Source organism: Elephas maximus, chromosome 22 (assembly GCF_024166365.1).
Source record: "Elephas maximus indicus isolate mEleMax1 chromosome 22, mEleMax1 primary haplotype, whole genome shotgun sequence".
Classification (NCBI taxonomy): Eukaryota; Metazoa; Chordata; class Mammalia; order Proboscidea; family Elephantidae; genus Elephas; species Elephas maximus.
The window spans coordinates 4,095,204-4,110,954 of record NC_064840.1 but is presented as its reverse complement, the minus strand read 5'-3'; the positions used below and the strand labels follow the sequence as shown (position 1 = coordinate 4,110,954).

General features: G+C 41.1%; 1 pseudogene; it reads left to right on the top strand.

Annotated features, from left to right (window-relative positions):
• Positions 1-7,701: 7,701 nt before the first annotated feature.
• On the top strand, positions 7,702-8,349 carry LOC126066063 (zinc finger CCHC-type and RNA-binding motif-containing protein 1-like; annotated as a pseudogene).
• Positions 8,350-15,751: the final 7,402 nt, after the last annotated feature.

The following is a 15,751-nucleotide window of genomic DNA, read 5'->3' as shown; positions in this document are numbered from 1 at the left end:
AAGCCCTTCTGTATCTGCTGCACATGAACCCAGGAAACACAGCTCTCTTTGAAATACAGCTGCTCTTTGACAGCTGCTGATGTTCTGTGGAAGAGGCGTCAGGCCCCCTTTGGTGGTCTGCTCCCCCTGCGTTTGTACAGTCAGTGGGATGACTCTAGATTTTCTCTGACAGCAGATCCATCAGAAGACAAGCCTTAACCGCTTAGAAGTTACAGCCAAGTTTGGAAACAAGATGCCTCCCCGGGGCAGGGAAGGCTTTGAAATATGAATGCCCTTTGATGATCTCTTTAGCGTCTCATTATTGCTGTGTCCAGCTGGCTCTGGAAGCAGAGAAGCTTAATTATTACAGAAATAAGTTGGAGGGCACCATCTTCGAGATCAGCATGAATGCATTTTTTTTTTTTTTTTAATTTCTCTTTAAGAGTTAAGACATTCATCCCCTGCTGATGATGCCTGACTGGCTATGGAGCTTCTGGAAGCCACAATTTATGGACAAACAGTACAGTTATTAATCACTTAAAAATGAAAGCCCATAAATTAGTCAGAAACATAGATACTCAAAGATTACAATATAATCACACTCTAAAATTCCATTCTTCATCTTTTCTGTGAAGATGTTCAAAAAAGCTGGCAAAAGGAAGAAAACAAGCCTTTCTGGTGGCATGGCATTTTACAAAATTGGAGAAGTCCACTACCAATGGATTCTCTGAGGGGGAAGCTGTAGGAATGGCACTTTGCTACTCACTCATAAGCACCTCTCCCAATCATGTCCTACACAACTACAAACCAAATCCATTGCTGTCGAGTCAATTCTGACTCGTAGCCACCCTTTAAGACAAAGCAGAACTGCCTCATAAGGTTTCCAAGGAGTGGCTGGTGGATTCAAACTGCCGACCTTCTGCTTAGCAGCCAAGCTGTTAACAACTACAAGGAATGACAGTGTAGTAATGCCAGGTGGCTAAGATGACAGGCTCCAGTGCCAGCCTGCTTACCTTGGAAACTTGGTTCTTACATTCACAGAGTAGGTAAACTTAGGTGAGATACTTAACATCCCTGGGTCTCCATTTCCCCATCTGTAAACTGTGAATGGTTACACTACCTACTTCAAAGGCCTGTGGTGAGGGTCACATGGATCAACACTTCTGATGTACTTATTGATTTAGTGCTATTGTTGTTACTTGCTGTCAAGTTGACTCTGACTTATGGTGACCTCATGCACAATAGAACAAAATGTTGCTCAGTCCTGTGTCATCTTCACAAACACCAGCATGTATAAGTACACTCTTGGAGTTACTAAGGGTCTCCCTTGCCCTCACTGGTCCTCTACTTAACCACTGAGGGTCTCCCTTGCCCTCACTGGTCCTCTACTTAACCAGACACGAAGTCTTCCTTCCAGTGATTGATTCCTTCCGACGACATGTTCAAAGCAAGAGAGTCAGGTCATGTTCTGTTGTGATCCATAAGGCTTTCATTGGCTGATTTTTTGGAAGTAGATTGCCAGGCCTTTCTTCCTAGTCTCCCTCAGTTTGGAAGCTCTGCTGAAACCTGTCCACCATGGGTGAACCTGCTGGTATTTGAAATACTGGTGGCATAGCTTCCAGCATCACAGTAACATGCAAACCACCACAGTGCCACACACTGACAGATAAGTGTGCAAACAATGTTCGTGATTAATACTCATTAAGGAGACTGTAAGCTCCTAGGAGCAGGTGCCATATTCATTCCATCTTTGTAGCTCCCAAAACTCTGTTTACGTCCTTCCACACAGCAGATCTTCAGTAACTGTTCACAGAATAAAAGCATTCCACAGGAACGGTTCCCCACACGTCTGTATGTTTGTCGTAACATGGGGGCTTTCGCGTTGCTGGTTCAAGTCTCCACCCAATGCCAAGTCCCTTTGAAGATTTTCACTGATATGGAATTCACTGCTTACGTTCCTACAAAGACTGGGCAGCCACCCTTGCAGCAGTTTATTTCATCTCTGGACAACCCTATCATTCATTCACTCATTCATTTATACAATCGACAAAGACTCACTGACTACCTGATATGTACCGGGCACTGTGCTACCACAGGGGCCACTTGGTCAGTAAAGGGACACAGGCCCTGTCAGCCTGTCAATCAAGTAGAGGTTTAAATGTATAGATGAATATATAGATATAGGAGTTAGAGGGAGAAAAATGGAGGTACATGCATACGGACATGGTGTGGGTCTAAGTACGAATACAGATAGGGCTGTAGGATCACTACAAGTCCACGTCAGCTCCGCAGCACCAGGTTCGGTTCCGTCTGTTTGTTGTTTTTTATAGTATGGTTATAGATTAGGTATAACATTTACTGACATATTATTATTACCAGTTGCTGGGGAGTTGACTGACTCATGGTGACCCCATGTGTGTCAACATAGAACTATGCTCCATAGGGTTTTCAACGCTAATTTTTGGAAGTAGCTCACCAGGCCTTTCTTCCAAGGTGCCTCTGGGTGGACTTGAACCTCCGAACTTTCAATTCGCACCTGAGTGTGTTAACCATTTGTACCACCCAAGGACTCCTTTTACTGATTTAGTAGAGGTCAAGCACTAGGTGACTCCTTTATAATTACTGTCTTATTTTATCCTCCCCAAAATTCTACATTGGAATTGCATCACACACCATTTAAATGAATGATAATTCACTTACACGTGCTCAAAATAACTTTAGATTTCATCTGACAGAACTTCCATCGGATGACACAAAGGAGAAGAATAAAGAGAGGAGGGAATTTATCTTACATGTGATGCCCCCCTCTAAATCTAACTTATCCAGACTGCCCCCACGTCCTCTTTAAAACTAGACCTCATACTATACTATTCCAGGAAATTTGACTGGAGCTCAAATGCAAAGATAAATTAGAAAAAAAAAAAAAAGCCACCTGTCTCTTGAACTTCTAAAAGCCCAGGTGTTCTTTAAAGAGTTGTCAAGCATCACTTTGATTACTGCTGGGTATGCCTTATACCTGAATCTGGGACAAATCTCTGCAGAAGGGGCCTTTCCACTGTACTATCATCATCCCCATTTTACAGACGAGGAAGCAAGACCCAGAGAAATGAAGTAATTTGCCCAAGGTCAACCAGCAAGGAAGGTGGAGCCAAAATCTGAACCAACATCATCTGCCTGAAAGCTTAACCACAGAGCTCACTGCTTCTGCGTTTTCCTTTATACTGAGCTAAAAATGGGTCCCTTTTAACTTCCACTCTTGGACTCAAAAAAGGACAAACTGACTCCATCTTCCACACGATGGCCCTTGAAAGACTTGAAAAGAGCTGTCCGTCTCCCTCTGCCCTCACCCGGGCCTTTTCTTCTACTCACCAGCTCAAAACTTGTTCTTCCTTCAGTCACCTCCGTTGCAATTTCATTTCAAGGGTCCTCAGCTCCCAGACGCTCTCTGGCAGAACACGATCCAATTTGCTGGTCTCCTCTTAAGGCCTGACAGACACAGAACTCTCGGTCAAAGGGACAGAGGGAGGCCTGTCACGTAGAGACAAGAATGCAGGAAATAATCCCGCTTTCCACTGACTCTGCTGTGAGAAAGCCAGCAGTGCAAGTGCGATAGAAATGACAAATGCCCCTCAGCCTCGGTGGGGAGCGAGAGGGAGTGGTGGGCACTGCAGTGAACTGGAGTGGTGGGGAGTAGAAAGCACACATTCTAGACAGGACTTCCACAGGTCAGCTCCAGGCTGACAGGCAGGAAAGTAGGCTTGAGACACCTGACTTGTGGTTTTTCAAGAAAAACTGGAAATTCAGATTTCAATGTGAAATTGCCAATTTTTTTCACCATGTCAACTGATCCCATTTAAAAAATGCAGACCACATACACACCCATTTCTGATCAAGATCTGGCCTGCAGTTGGCCTTTGTGTGACGTCTGTGCTGGGTTCGTGCTCTGTCAATGCAGATAAAGATCATGTTAGCATCTCGCAGTTTCTCCAAACAGGTAAACCTTTAACCTCTCACGATTGATAAAAACGCCAAAGCTTTTCACACAGATGTTCTACTAAGCTGTTACTTCAGTTGGTGTTTTTTTTTTTTTTTCCAACCTAAAAGTAAGACTTTATATTAAGTCTCATGTACTTTGGACTTGTTATCAGGAGGGATCAGTCCCTGGAGAAGGACATCATGCTCGGTAAAGTAGAGGGTCAGTGAAAAAGGAAGACCTCAATGAGATGGATTGACACAGTAGCTGCAACAATGGGCTTAAGGATAAGAGCGACTGTGAGGATGGTGTGGGTCCAGGCAGTGTTACGTTCTGCTGTACGTAAAGTCACTATGAATCAGAATCCACTTAATAGCCCAAAGCAACAACAACAAACTTGCCAGATTAAGCCAAGTTTCCAGTCTCTAGGAGTTATTTTATTGTTCTAGACACTGCACTCAAACCATTGCCCACAACGTTCCTCCAAACTCACACCATCCTGGGACCAAATGCTGATGTTGTTTTCGTAGTACCGACATTCATATTTCCCCCAATTCACACTTTCCCCCTTAGCTAAATCCCAGTGCACAGAGTTCCCCCAGCTGTACTCTTTTCTTACAGAAGCTCTGGACGCTCTTAGATGATCCATGCAAGCTCCTCCCGGGGACAACCCAGCATGTCCTGCACCTTTACACCAGAGTGAATATTTCACAAACCGGGGGACTCTCCAGAAGGTGCTAGTAAGTGTCTCACACCTCTAGAGGTCAGGTGTACTGCAAAGGAGAGCCCAGCTCTGTGGAGGCCTCTGTTCCATTCACCTCGGAGTTTTGGCAAGCTTTATCATTCGTGGTGGCATGAAAGCTATGTAAAATGCAATGCAGCTAATTAATTAAGTCCCTTCAATTTACACAGGAACCAGGACTGGCAATGCCACCTGCCACAGCCCAGAAAAGTGGCAAAGCACCTCTGGGCTTGGTGATCTGCTGACTCCAGAGTGTTGCTCCGGCAGGAAAGTCCCCTCTCCACACAGCTTCAGGCAGGGACACCCAGCACATAAGCTAAATCGTCTTCCAAGGGAACGTATCTATTTTCAGTGCATTCCTGGGAAGGCGAAACAGCCACGGATAGGGCAATTATGGGATCCATTATGGGATCCAGCCACCACGCGTCCGTCAGTTTGTCGTACTGTAGTGGCTTATGTGCTGCTGTGATGCTGGAAGCTATGCCGCCGGTATTTCACATTCCAGTAGGGTCACCCATGGTGGACAGGTTTCAGTGGGGCTTCCAGACTAAGACAGGCTAGGAAGAAGGAACCTGCAGTCTACTTCTGGAAAAATGGGCCAGTGGAAACCTTATGAATAGCAGTACCACATTGTCTGATATACTCTGGGAAGATGAGCCCCACAGATTGGAAGGCACTCAAAATACAACTGGGGAAGAGCTGCCTCCTCAAAGTAGACCATATGATGTGGATGGAGTCAAGCTTTCAGGACCTTCATTTGCTGATGTGGCATGACTCAAAATGAGAAGAAACAGCTGCAAACACCCATTAATAATTGGAACATGAAATTTACAAAGCATAAATCTAGAAAAATTCGAAGTCATCAAAAGTGAAATAAGAACGCATAAAGATCAATATCCTAGGCATTAGTGAGTTGAAATGGACTGGTTTTGGCCATTGTGAATCAGACAAACATATGGTCTACCATACCAGGAATGACAAACTGAAGAGCAATGATGCCACATTCATCACCAAAAAGAACATTTCAAGATCTATCCTGAAGTACAATGCTGTCAGTGATAAGATAATATCCATATGCCTTCAGGGAAGAATAGTTAATATGACTATTATTCAAATGTATGCACAAATCACTAACGGCAAAGATAAGGAAATTGAAGATTTTTACCAACTTCTGCAGTCTGAAGTTGATCACATATGCAATCAAGTTGCATTGATAATTATTGGAATGTGAAAGCTGGAAACGAAGAAGGAGCTGTAGTTGTAAAATATGGCTTTGGTGATAGAAATGATGCAGGAGACCACATGAAAGAATTTTGCAAGACCAATGACTTCTTCATTGCAAATACCTTTTCTCAACAACATAAATGGTGACTATACACACACGTGGACCTCACCTGATGGAAACACAGGAATCAAATCGACTACATCCACGGAAAAAGATGATGGAGAAGCTCAATATCAACAATTAGAACAAGGCCAGGGGCCAACTGTGGAGCAGACCATCATTTGCTCATAAGCAATTTCAAGTTGAAGCTGAAGAAAATTAACACAAGTCCATGAGAGCCAAAATGCAACCTTGAGTACATCTCATCTGGATTTGGAGACCATCTCAAGAATAGATTTGAGGCATTAAACACAAATGACTGAAGACCAGAGGAGTTGTGGAATGACATCAAGGACATTATACAGGAAGAAAGCAAAAGGTCATTAAAAAGACAGGAAAGAAAGGAAAGGCCAAAACGGATGTCAGAAGAGCTAGATGTCTGAAGCTTGCTCTTGAATGTCAAGTAGCTAAAGTGAATGGAAGAAATGATGAAGTAAAAAAGCTGAACATAAGATTTCAAAAGGTGGCTTGAGAGGACAAAGTAAAATATCATGACATGTGCAAAGACCTGGAGTCAGAAAACCAAAAGGGAAGAACACTTGGCATTTCTCAACCTGAAAGAACTGAAGAAAACATTCAAGCCTCGAGTTGCAATTTTGAAAGATTCCATGGGCAAAATATTCAACGACACAAGAAGCATCAAAAGAAGATGGAAGGAATACACAGAGTCACTGTACCAAAAAGAATTGGTTGATGTTCAACTATTTCAGGAGGTAGCATATGATCATGAACCAATGATACTGAAGGAAGAAGTCTAGGTTACACCAAAGGGATTGTGGAAAAACAAGGCTCCAGAAATTGACAGAGTATCAATTGAGATGTTTCAACAAAGGGATGAAGCACTGGAGGGCTCACTCGTCTATGCCAAGAAATTTGCAAGACAGCTTCCTAGCCAACCAACTGAAAGAAAGCCATACTTATGCCCACTGCAAATAAAGATGATGCAACAGAATGCAGAAATTATCGAACAATGTCATTAATATCACAAGAAAGTAAAATTTTGCTGAAGATAATCAAAAAATGGTTGCAGCAGTATATCGACAGGGAACTACTAGAAATTCAAGACGGATTCAGAAGGGGACGTGGAATGAGGGATATCATTGCTGATGTCAGATGCATCCTAGCTGAAAGCAGAGACTACCAGAAAGACATTTACCTGTGTTTCATTGACAATGCAAAGGCATTCAACTGTGTGGATCATAATAAATTATGGATAAAATTTCAAAAAACAGGAATTCCAGTACACTTAGTTGTGCTCATGAGGAACCTGTACATAGACCAAGAGGCAGTCCTGTGAACAGAACAAGGGTATACTGTGTGGTTTAAAATCAGGGAAGGTGTGCAGCAGGGTTGTAACCTTCTACCACACTTATTCAATAGCTACACTGAGCAAATAATCCAAGAACCTGGAGTATAAGAAGAACGTGGCAGCAGGATTGGAGGAAGACTCATTAACAACCTGCAGATATTCAAATGACACTACCTAGCAGAGATGGGGGAAGACACATGCCAAACCACACGAAAATCACCAAGGAGCCAAGGAATAAGGACCTTCCCGCTGACAGAGAAAGCCATCACCTAAAGCCAGAACCCCAAATTCTAACTTCTAGCCTCCTAAACTAAATGGGTGGTGGATTGGCTAGAAGTAAAAATACATTGTATGTATCCAACCTGCCATTTTCCGTGACAAACCATGACTTATACTGCATATTTTCCAAGAACAACAAAGTTGTAAAGGTTACTATAATGAAAGTTAGCGATACCAGGAAGAGCAAAGGGGTTGTATTTTTTTATTTTTGGATGAAGAATGTGCACAAAACTGTACCAGGGCAATAAACAACCAAGAGTTATTTGGTAGAGTGATAAAAGCAAGCATTGCTACTGACAGTGTAAGGGCAGCTGAGTTCATCCGAAGACAACACTACTTTGATGAATCTAAGTGTTATGAAAGTGGGAAAAATGGCCACTTAAGTTATGCCTGTTCTAAAAATATGTTTGGAAAATGTGAAATTCCAAAGAAGAGGAGAAAAAGGAAATAAAAAAAGGAAATCTCTGAACCAGAACAACAAATTGAGTACGCGGAAGAAAGTGACGATGAAGGGGGAAGGTCCTGCTCTTGGCAGTCTTGGCCAAGTCATAGCTTTCCAGCAAGCCAAAATTGAAGAAAGAAACAAAAAAAGGAAACCCAGTTCAGGGAACCCCTCAACATCAGATGATTTAAGTTGCCCACGAATAAAGAAAAGCAGTGATGAGGAGGAACTTAGTGATTAACATTTATTACATAAATATCATTAAAATAAAAAAAATCTTGATGTACAAAGTTCAGTTGGGGACTAAAGATTACTTTTAGAATTTTAAACATAAGAACACTTGTTACCAAATAGTTTTTTAATATAAAATAGTTCATCGGAAATTGAAAAATTTTTAAATTTAAATTTTAAAATATTACGTTTCTATCTTACCTTAGCAAAGTATTAGAAATCAAGACATGTTAATAACCATTAATTCTGAAAACAGCAAATGTTAATAAGAAAACAATATTACTTTAGAAATGTTACTGTCATCTCAAGAAAGAAAGTAGATATTACAAAGATTTACTTGGGAGGTTCATTATGAAAGCTATATTCATATTCGATTGGTTTACATGAGTACTGTTGAAGTAAGTTTAATCTTTAAAACAAAAAGTTCCTAAAAACGGTAAAAAAATGGAATGATTTATTGTTATTAAATGTTAATAAAATTTTCAACAGAAAAAAAATGACACAACCTTGCTTGCTGCAAGTAAAGAGGACTTGAAGCACTTACTGATGGAGATCAAAGACTATAGCCTTCAGTATGGATTATACCTCAGCATAAAGAAAACAAAAATCCTCACAACTAGACCAATAAGCAACAGCATGATAAACAGAAAAACTATTGAAGTTGTCAAGGATTTCATTTTGCTTGAATCCACAATCAACACCCATGGAAGCAGCAGTCAAGAAATCAAATGACTAAGGAGTTTCCTGGATACATCCAAACACTCTGAGGCACAGAGTAGCTGGGGCTGGGCCCTGGGGACCACCATTTTGGGGGACAGCTAGGTCAATTGGCATAACAAAGTTTATTAATAAAATGTTCTGCATCCCACTTTGGTGAGTGGCATCTGGGGTCTTGAAGCTTGTGAGCAGACATCTAAGATGCATCAACTGGTCCCTTTCCACTTGGAGTAAAGGGCAATGAAGAAAACCAAAGACAAAAGAAAATACTAGCCCAAGAGACTAAAAGACCACGTAAACCAGAGACTCCACCAACCTGAGGCCTGAAGAACTAGATGATGCCCGGCTACCATCAATGACTACCCTGTTGGGGAACACAACAGAGAGTCCCAGATGGAGTGGGAGAAAAGCAAGGCACAGAACTCAAATTCACATAAAAAGACCAGACTTAATGGTCTGACAGAGACTGGAGGAACTCCCCAAACTATGGCCCCTGGACACTCTGTTAACCCAGAACTGAAACCCTCCCCGAAGCCCACTCTTCAGACAAAGACTATACGGAACTATAAAACAAAAAATAATACACATGAGGATTGTGCTTCTTCATTGAATCAGATTCCTGAGACCTAATGGGTGGTTCCTGTCTGGAGGCATGATGAGAAGGCAGGAAGGGACAAGACCTGATTAAATGGACACAGGGAGCCTGGGGTGGAAAGGGGGAGTGTGCTGCCACATTGTGGGGATTGCGACTAATGTCACAAAACAATATGTATATAAATTTTTGTATGAGAAATTAAAAAAAAAATAAGCAGAGGCAATGTCATTATGCAAAGGAATGATTAAAAAAAAAGAACTCAAATGACACTGCATCGGGCAAATCTGCTACAAAAGACCTCTTCAAAGTGTTGACAAACAAAGATGTTACTTTGAGGACTAAGGTGCGCCTGACCCAAGCCATGATATTCAAACACCTCATATGCATGTGAAAGCTGTACAATGAATAAGGAAGACCAAAGAAGAATTGATGCCTTTTTATTATGGTGCTGGTGAAGAATATTGAATATACCATGGACTGCCAGGAGAACGAACAAGTCTGTCTTCAGAGAACTGCAGCCAGAGTGCTCCTGGGAAGCAAGGATCACAAGACTTTGTCTCACATACTTTGGACATGTTATTAGGAGAGGCCAGTCCCTGGAGAAGGACATCATGCTTGGTATGGTAGAAGGTCAGTAAAAAAGAGGAAGGCCCTCGACAAGATGGATTGACACAGTGGCTACAACAATGGGCTCAAACATAGCAATGATTGTAAGGATGGCACAAGACTGCACAGTGTTTCGTTCTGTTGTATACAGGATAGCTGTGAGCTGGAACTAACTTGATGGCATCTAATGACAACATCAGCCTCGATGAGCTTGGGTTCACTTCTCTCGGGGTTGAGTTCCCCATGGCAGAAGAGTGAGGACTCCACCCTACGAGGCCTCACACCAGGCTTTCTGGAGGGGACAAAAGGCTTAGGGACTGCAGAGGTGAACGATGTTTGGCCCTGTTTTAATATTTATTTGTACTTTATTAGCTATAGTCAAGTTGGCCCCAACTCATGGTGACTCCATGCACAATGGAATAAAAAGCTGTCTGGTCCTATGCCATCTCCATAACTGGTTGGGGAATGGGCTATTGTGATCCACAGGGTTTTCATGGACTGATTTTCAGAAGCAGATTGCCAAGCCTTTCTTCCTAGTCTGGAAGCTCCACTGAAACCTAGTTTGCATCATAGCAACACAGAAGTCTCTACTGACAGGTGGGTGGTAGCTGCATGAGATGCATCGGCTGGGAGTTGAACCCAGGTCTCCCACATGAAAAGTAAGAATTCTACCACCAAACCACCAATGTCTCATCCTCATAGTACAGGCACACAGATATCATCTCTCTAAACACTATTATTCTTGTCTCCCTTCTGTAATAATGAGATGGGAACCATAACTAATGTTCATTGTCAGGAAGACTAAGGGAAATGAATCCTCAATATTTTTTGTTCCTGAGCAGACGATCCTGTAAAGTTTGGTTCACATCTTCTTAAATTATGAATATTTAATGCCGTAGACTTGTTTGATCAAATCCTGCCCACAGAGTACAAGGGCTGGCAGGAGCCCGAGGGCAGGGCTGTGTATACAGGATTTAAGCTTGGCCACCTTCTGTCTATAGGGAGAGCTAACACTCCAAGTCCAGGACACAGGCTGTCCAAATCTGGGTTTAGTAAGGAATATTATTTATTTATCTTTTAATTAGGCCTCATGACATATTGAAACCATAGGAGAAAATTCTAAAGGCTTTTCTGTCTCCTACAAAATTATTAAGATTGAAACCAAATTTCCTTTAACCTCCACACAGGAGCTGGTGGAATGCCAGCAAGGACAGAACTTACTGTATTTTTCTAAAATGAGTGCATATATTGGACTTAGCAACTTGAAGGAGGAAGAGTGGTTCTGAAGAATTTTTTTTCTCCCTGAGGTATCTGCTGCACAATTAAAGGGCCAGCCAGCGTGGTATGAAAAAATAGGCAGAAACACTGAATCTGATAGTTTCAAACAGACCCCAGCAAAGAACATGAAAACAAAAAACAATGGGCTGGTTTCTGGCTCAATTTGGAGTCACAAATCCAGAATTTGATGGAATAATTAGAATGAAGAAACCAGTAGAAATGTCTCATGATGAGATTTCTCCAACTCTGAGCAGCGTCCCCACTCATAATGGTCAAATTTGGTGGCACACTGACAACCTTATTTTTTAACAGCTTTATTCAAGTATAATAGACATTGATGTTTTGATTTAAGAATATTCCCGTGAAACCACCACCACAATCAAAATAATAAGCATATTTGCCACTCTCAAAAATTTCTCCATATCCCTTTGCAATCCTTCTTTCATCCACAGGCAACCACCGATGTGCTTTCTGTCACTATGCATTTCCGGGAATTTCATATAAATGGGATTATGCAGTATATACTCTTTTTTGTCTGGCATATATGTGTTGATTTACTTCTGAACACTCTATTCTGTTCCGTTGACCTATTTATAATGCCGTCTTGATTACTCTAGCTTTATAAATAAGTCTTGAAATATGGTAGTGAATTGACAACTTTTTTAAAAGTAGTCATTGAATTCAACGTATATTAAGGAAAAAAAACTTAGTACATCAAACTCATGATTTTCTTATCATGCAGTGAGGCTAACATTGACTTTTAATTTTTAAAAACTGAGTTATTTGAAGAAAATATATTAGGAAATGACATGTGATGTAGAGCGTTGTCCTTGTTGCTGTCAGGTGCCATCGAGTTGGTTTCGATTCACAGCAACACTATATCCAACAGAACGAAACACCACCCAGTCCTGCGCCATCCTCACAACCATTGTTATGCTTGAGCCTATTGTTGGAGCCACTGTGTCAATCCATCTCCTTAAGGGTCTTCCTCTTTTTTTGATGATCCTCTGCTTTGCCAAGCATAATGTTCTTCTCCAGGGACTGATGTCTCCTGATAACATGACCAAAGTGTGAGATAATCTCGCCACCCTTGCTTCTAAGGAGCATTCTGGTTGTACTTCTTCCAAGACAGATCTGTTTGTTCTTTTGGGGGTTCATGGTAAATTCAATATTCTTCGCCAACACCACAATTCAAAGGCATCAATTCTTCCTCGGTCTTACTTATTCATCATCCAGCTTTCATATGAATATAAGGTGATTGAAAATATCACAGCATGGGTCAGGCCCAAATTAGTCTTCCAGGTGACATCTTTGTTTTTGTTTTTGTTTTTTTAACACTTTAAAGGGGTCTTTTACAGCAGGTTTGTCCAATGGAATGTGCCTTTTGATTTCTTGACTGCTGTTTCCATGGGAGTTGATTGTGGATCCAAATAAAATGAAATCCTTAACAACTTCAATCTTTTCTACTTTTCTCATGCTGTTGTTCATTGGTCCACTTGTGAGGATTTTTGTTTTCTTTATGTTGAGGTGTAATCCGTACAGAAGGCTGTACTCTTCTATCTTTATCAGTAACTGCTTCAAGTCCTCTTCACTTGCAGCAAGCAAGGTTGTGTTATCTGCATAAGCCAGGTTGTTAATGAGTCTTCCTCCAATCCTGATGCCCCATTCTTCATATAGACCAGCTTCTCGGATTCTTTGCTCAGCATACAGATTGAGTAGGTATGGTGAAAGGATTCAACACTGACGCACACCTTTCCTGATTTTAAACCATGCAATATCCCCTTGTTTGGTTCGAACGACTTCCTCTTGGTCTATGAACAGGTTCCTCATCAGCACAATTAAGTGTTCTGGAATTCCCATTCTTCACAGTGTTATCCATAATTTGTTATGATACATACAGTTGAATGCCTTTGCATAGTCAATAAAACACAGGTAAACATCTTTCTGGTATTCTCTGCCTTCAGCCAAGATCCCTCTAACATCAGCAATGATATCCTTGGTTCCATGTTCTCTTCTGAATCTGGCTTGAATTTCTGGCAGTTCCATCGATATACTGCTGAAGCCATTTTTGAATGATCTTGAGCAAAATTATATTTGAGTGTGATATTAATGATATTGTTCAATAATTTCCACATTTGGACGGATCACCTTTCTTGGGAATAGGCATAAATATGGATCTCTTCCAGTCAGTTGACCAGGTAGATGTCTTCCAAATTTCTTGACATAGATGAGTGAGCACCTCCAGCACTGTATCCATTTGCTGAAACATGTCAATTGCTATTACATCAATTCCCGGAGACTTATTTTTCGCCAATGCCTCCAGCGCAGCTTGGACTTCTTCCTTCAGTACCATCGGTTCCTGATCATATGCTACCTCCTGAAATGGCTGAATGCCAAGCAGTTCTTTTTGGTATAGTCACTCTGTGCATTCTTTCCATCTTCTTTTGATGCTTCCTGCACAGTTCAATATTTTCCCCATAGAATCCTTCAATATTGTAACTCGGACTTTTTCTTCAGTTCTTTCAGCTTGAGAAATGCAGAGCATGTTCTTCTCTTTTGGTTTTCTAGCTCCAGCTCTTTGCACATTTCATTACAATACTTTGTGTTCTTGAGCTGCCCTTTGAAATCTTCTGTTCAGTTCTTTTACTTCAGCATTTCTTCCTTTCATTTTAGCTACCTGACATTCAAGAGCAAGTTTAAGAGTCTCTTCTGACATCCATTTTGGTCTTTTCTTTCTTCCCTGTCTTTTTAATGACCTCTTGCTTTCTTCATGTATGATGTCCTTGATGGTCTGGTCTTTGATCATTCCTATTCAACGCGCGAAATCTATTCTTGAGATGGTCTCTAAATTCAGGTGGGATATACTCAAGGTTGTACTTTGGCTTTTGTGGACTTGTTCCAATTTTCTTCAGTTTCAAATTGAATATGAGCAATTGACGGTCTGTTCTGCAGTCAGCCTCTGGCCTTGTTTTGACTGATGATATTGAGCTTTTCCATTGTCTCTTTCCACAGATGTAGTCTATTCGATTCCTGTGTATTCCATCTGATGAGGTCCAAGTGTATAGTTGCCATTTACGTTGTTGAAAAAGGTATTTGCAATGAAGAAGTGTTGGTCTTGCAAAATTCCATCATGCGATCTCCTGCATTGTTTCTGTCACCAAGGCCATATTTTCCAACTATGGATCCTTCTTTGTTTCCAACTTTTGCATTCCAATCTCCAGGAATTATCAATGTGTCCTAATTGCATGTTTGATCAATTTCAGAGTGCAGAAGTTGGTAAAAATCTTCAATTTCTTCATCTTTGGCCATAGTGGTTGCTGTGTAAATTTGAACAATAATCATATTAACTGGTCTTCCTTGTAGGTGTATGGATATTATCCTATCACTGATAGCGTGTTGTACTTTAGGGTAGATTTTGAAACATTCTTTTTGATGATGACTGCAATGACATTCTTCTTCAAGTTGTCATTTGCAGCATGGTAGACCATATGAGTGTCAGATTCAAAATGGCCAATACCAATCCATTTCAGCTCATTAATGCCTTGGATACTGACACTTACACATTCCATTTCATTTTCGACACTTTCCAATTTTCCTAGATTCATACTTCGGACATTACACATTCCAACTATTAATGGATATTTGCAGTTGTTTCTTCCCATTTTGAGTAGAGCCACATCAGCAAATGAAGGTTCTGAAAGCTTGACTCCGTCTATCTCATTATGGTCTACTCTACTCTACTTTGAGGAGGCAGCTCTTTCCCAGCTGTATTTTGAGTGCCTTCCAACCTGAGGAGCTCATCTTCAGGCACTATATCAGATAATGTTCCACTGCTATTCATAAAGTTTTTATTGGCTAATTCTTTTCAGATGTAGACCACCGGGTCCATCTTCCTAGTCTGTCTTAGTCTGGAAGCTCAGCTGAAACCTGTCTACTATGAGTGACCCTGCTGCTATTTGGATACCAGTGTTTGACCAGTGGTATAGCTTCCAGCATCATGCAACAGGCAAGCCCCCACAGTATGACAAACTCACAGACGCATGGGGTTTTCTCTGTATAGTGGGCAGCTATTAATTTTGCCTGTCTAGCATTCATCTCCCTGCTATATCTGGCCCACCCAGCAACTATCCTCCTCTTCCTTTCAATAACATCACTACATTTTTCATTTGGTATTATCATTTTATTATTATTATTATTATCCCACTACTATTATAAA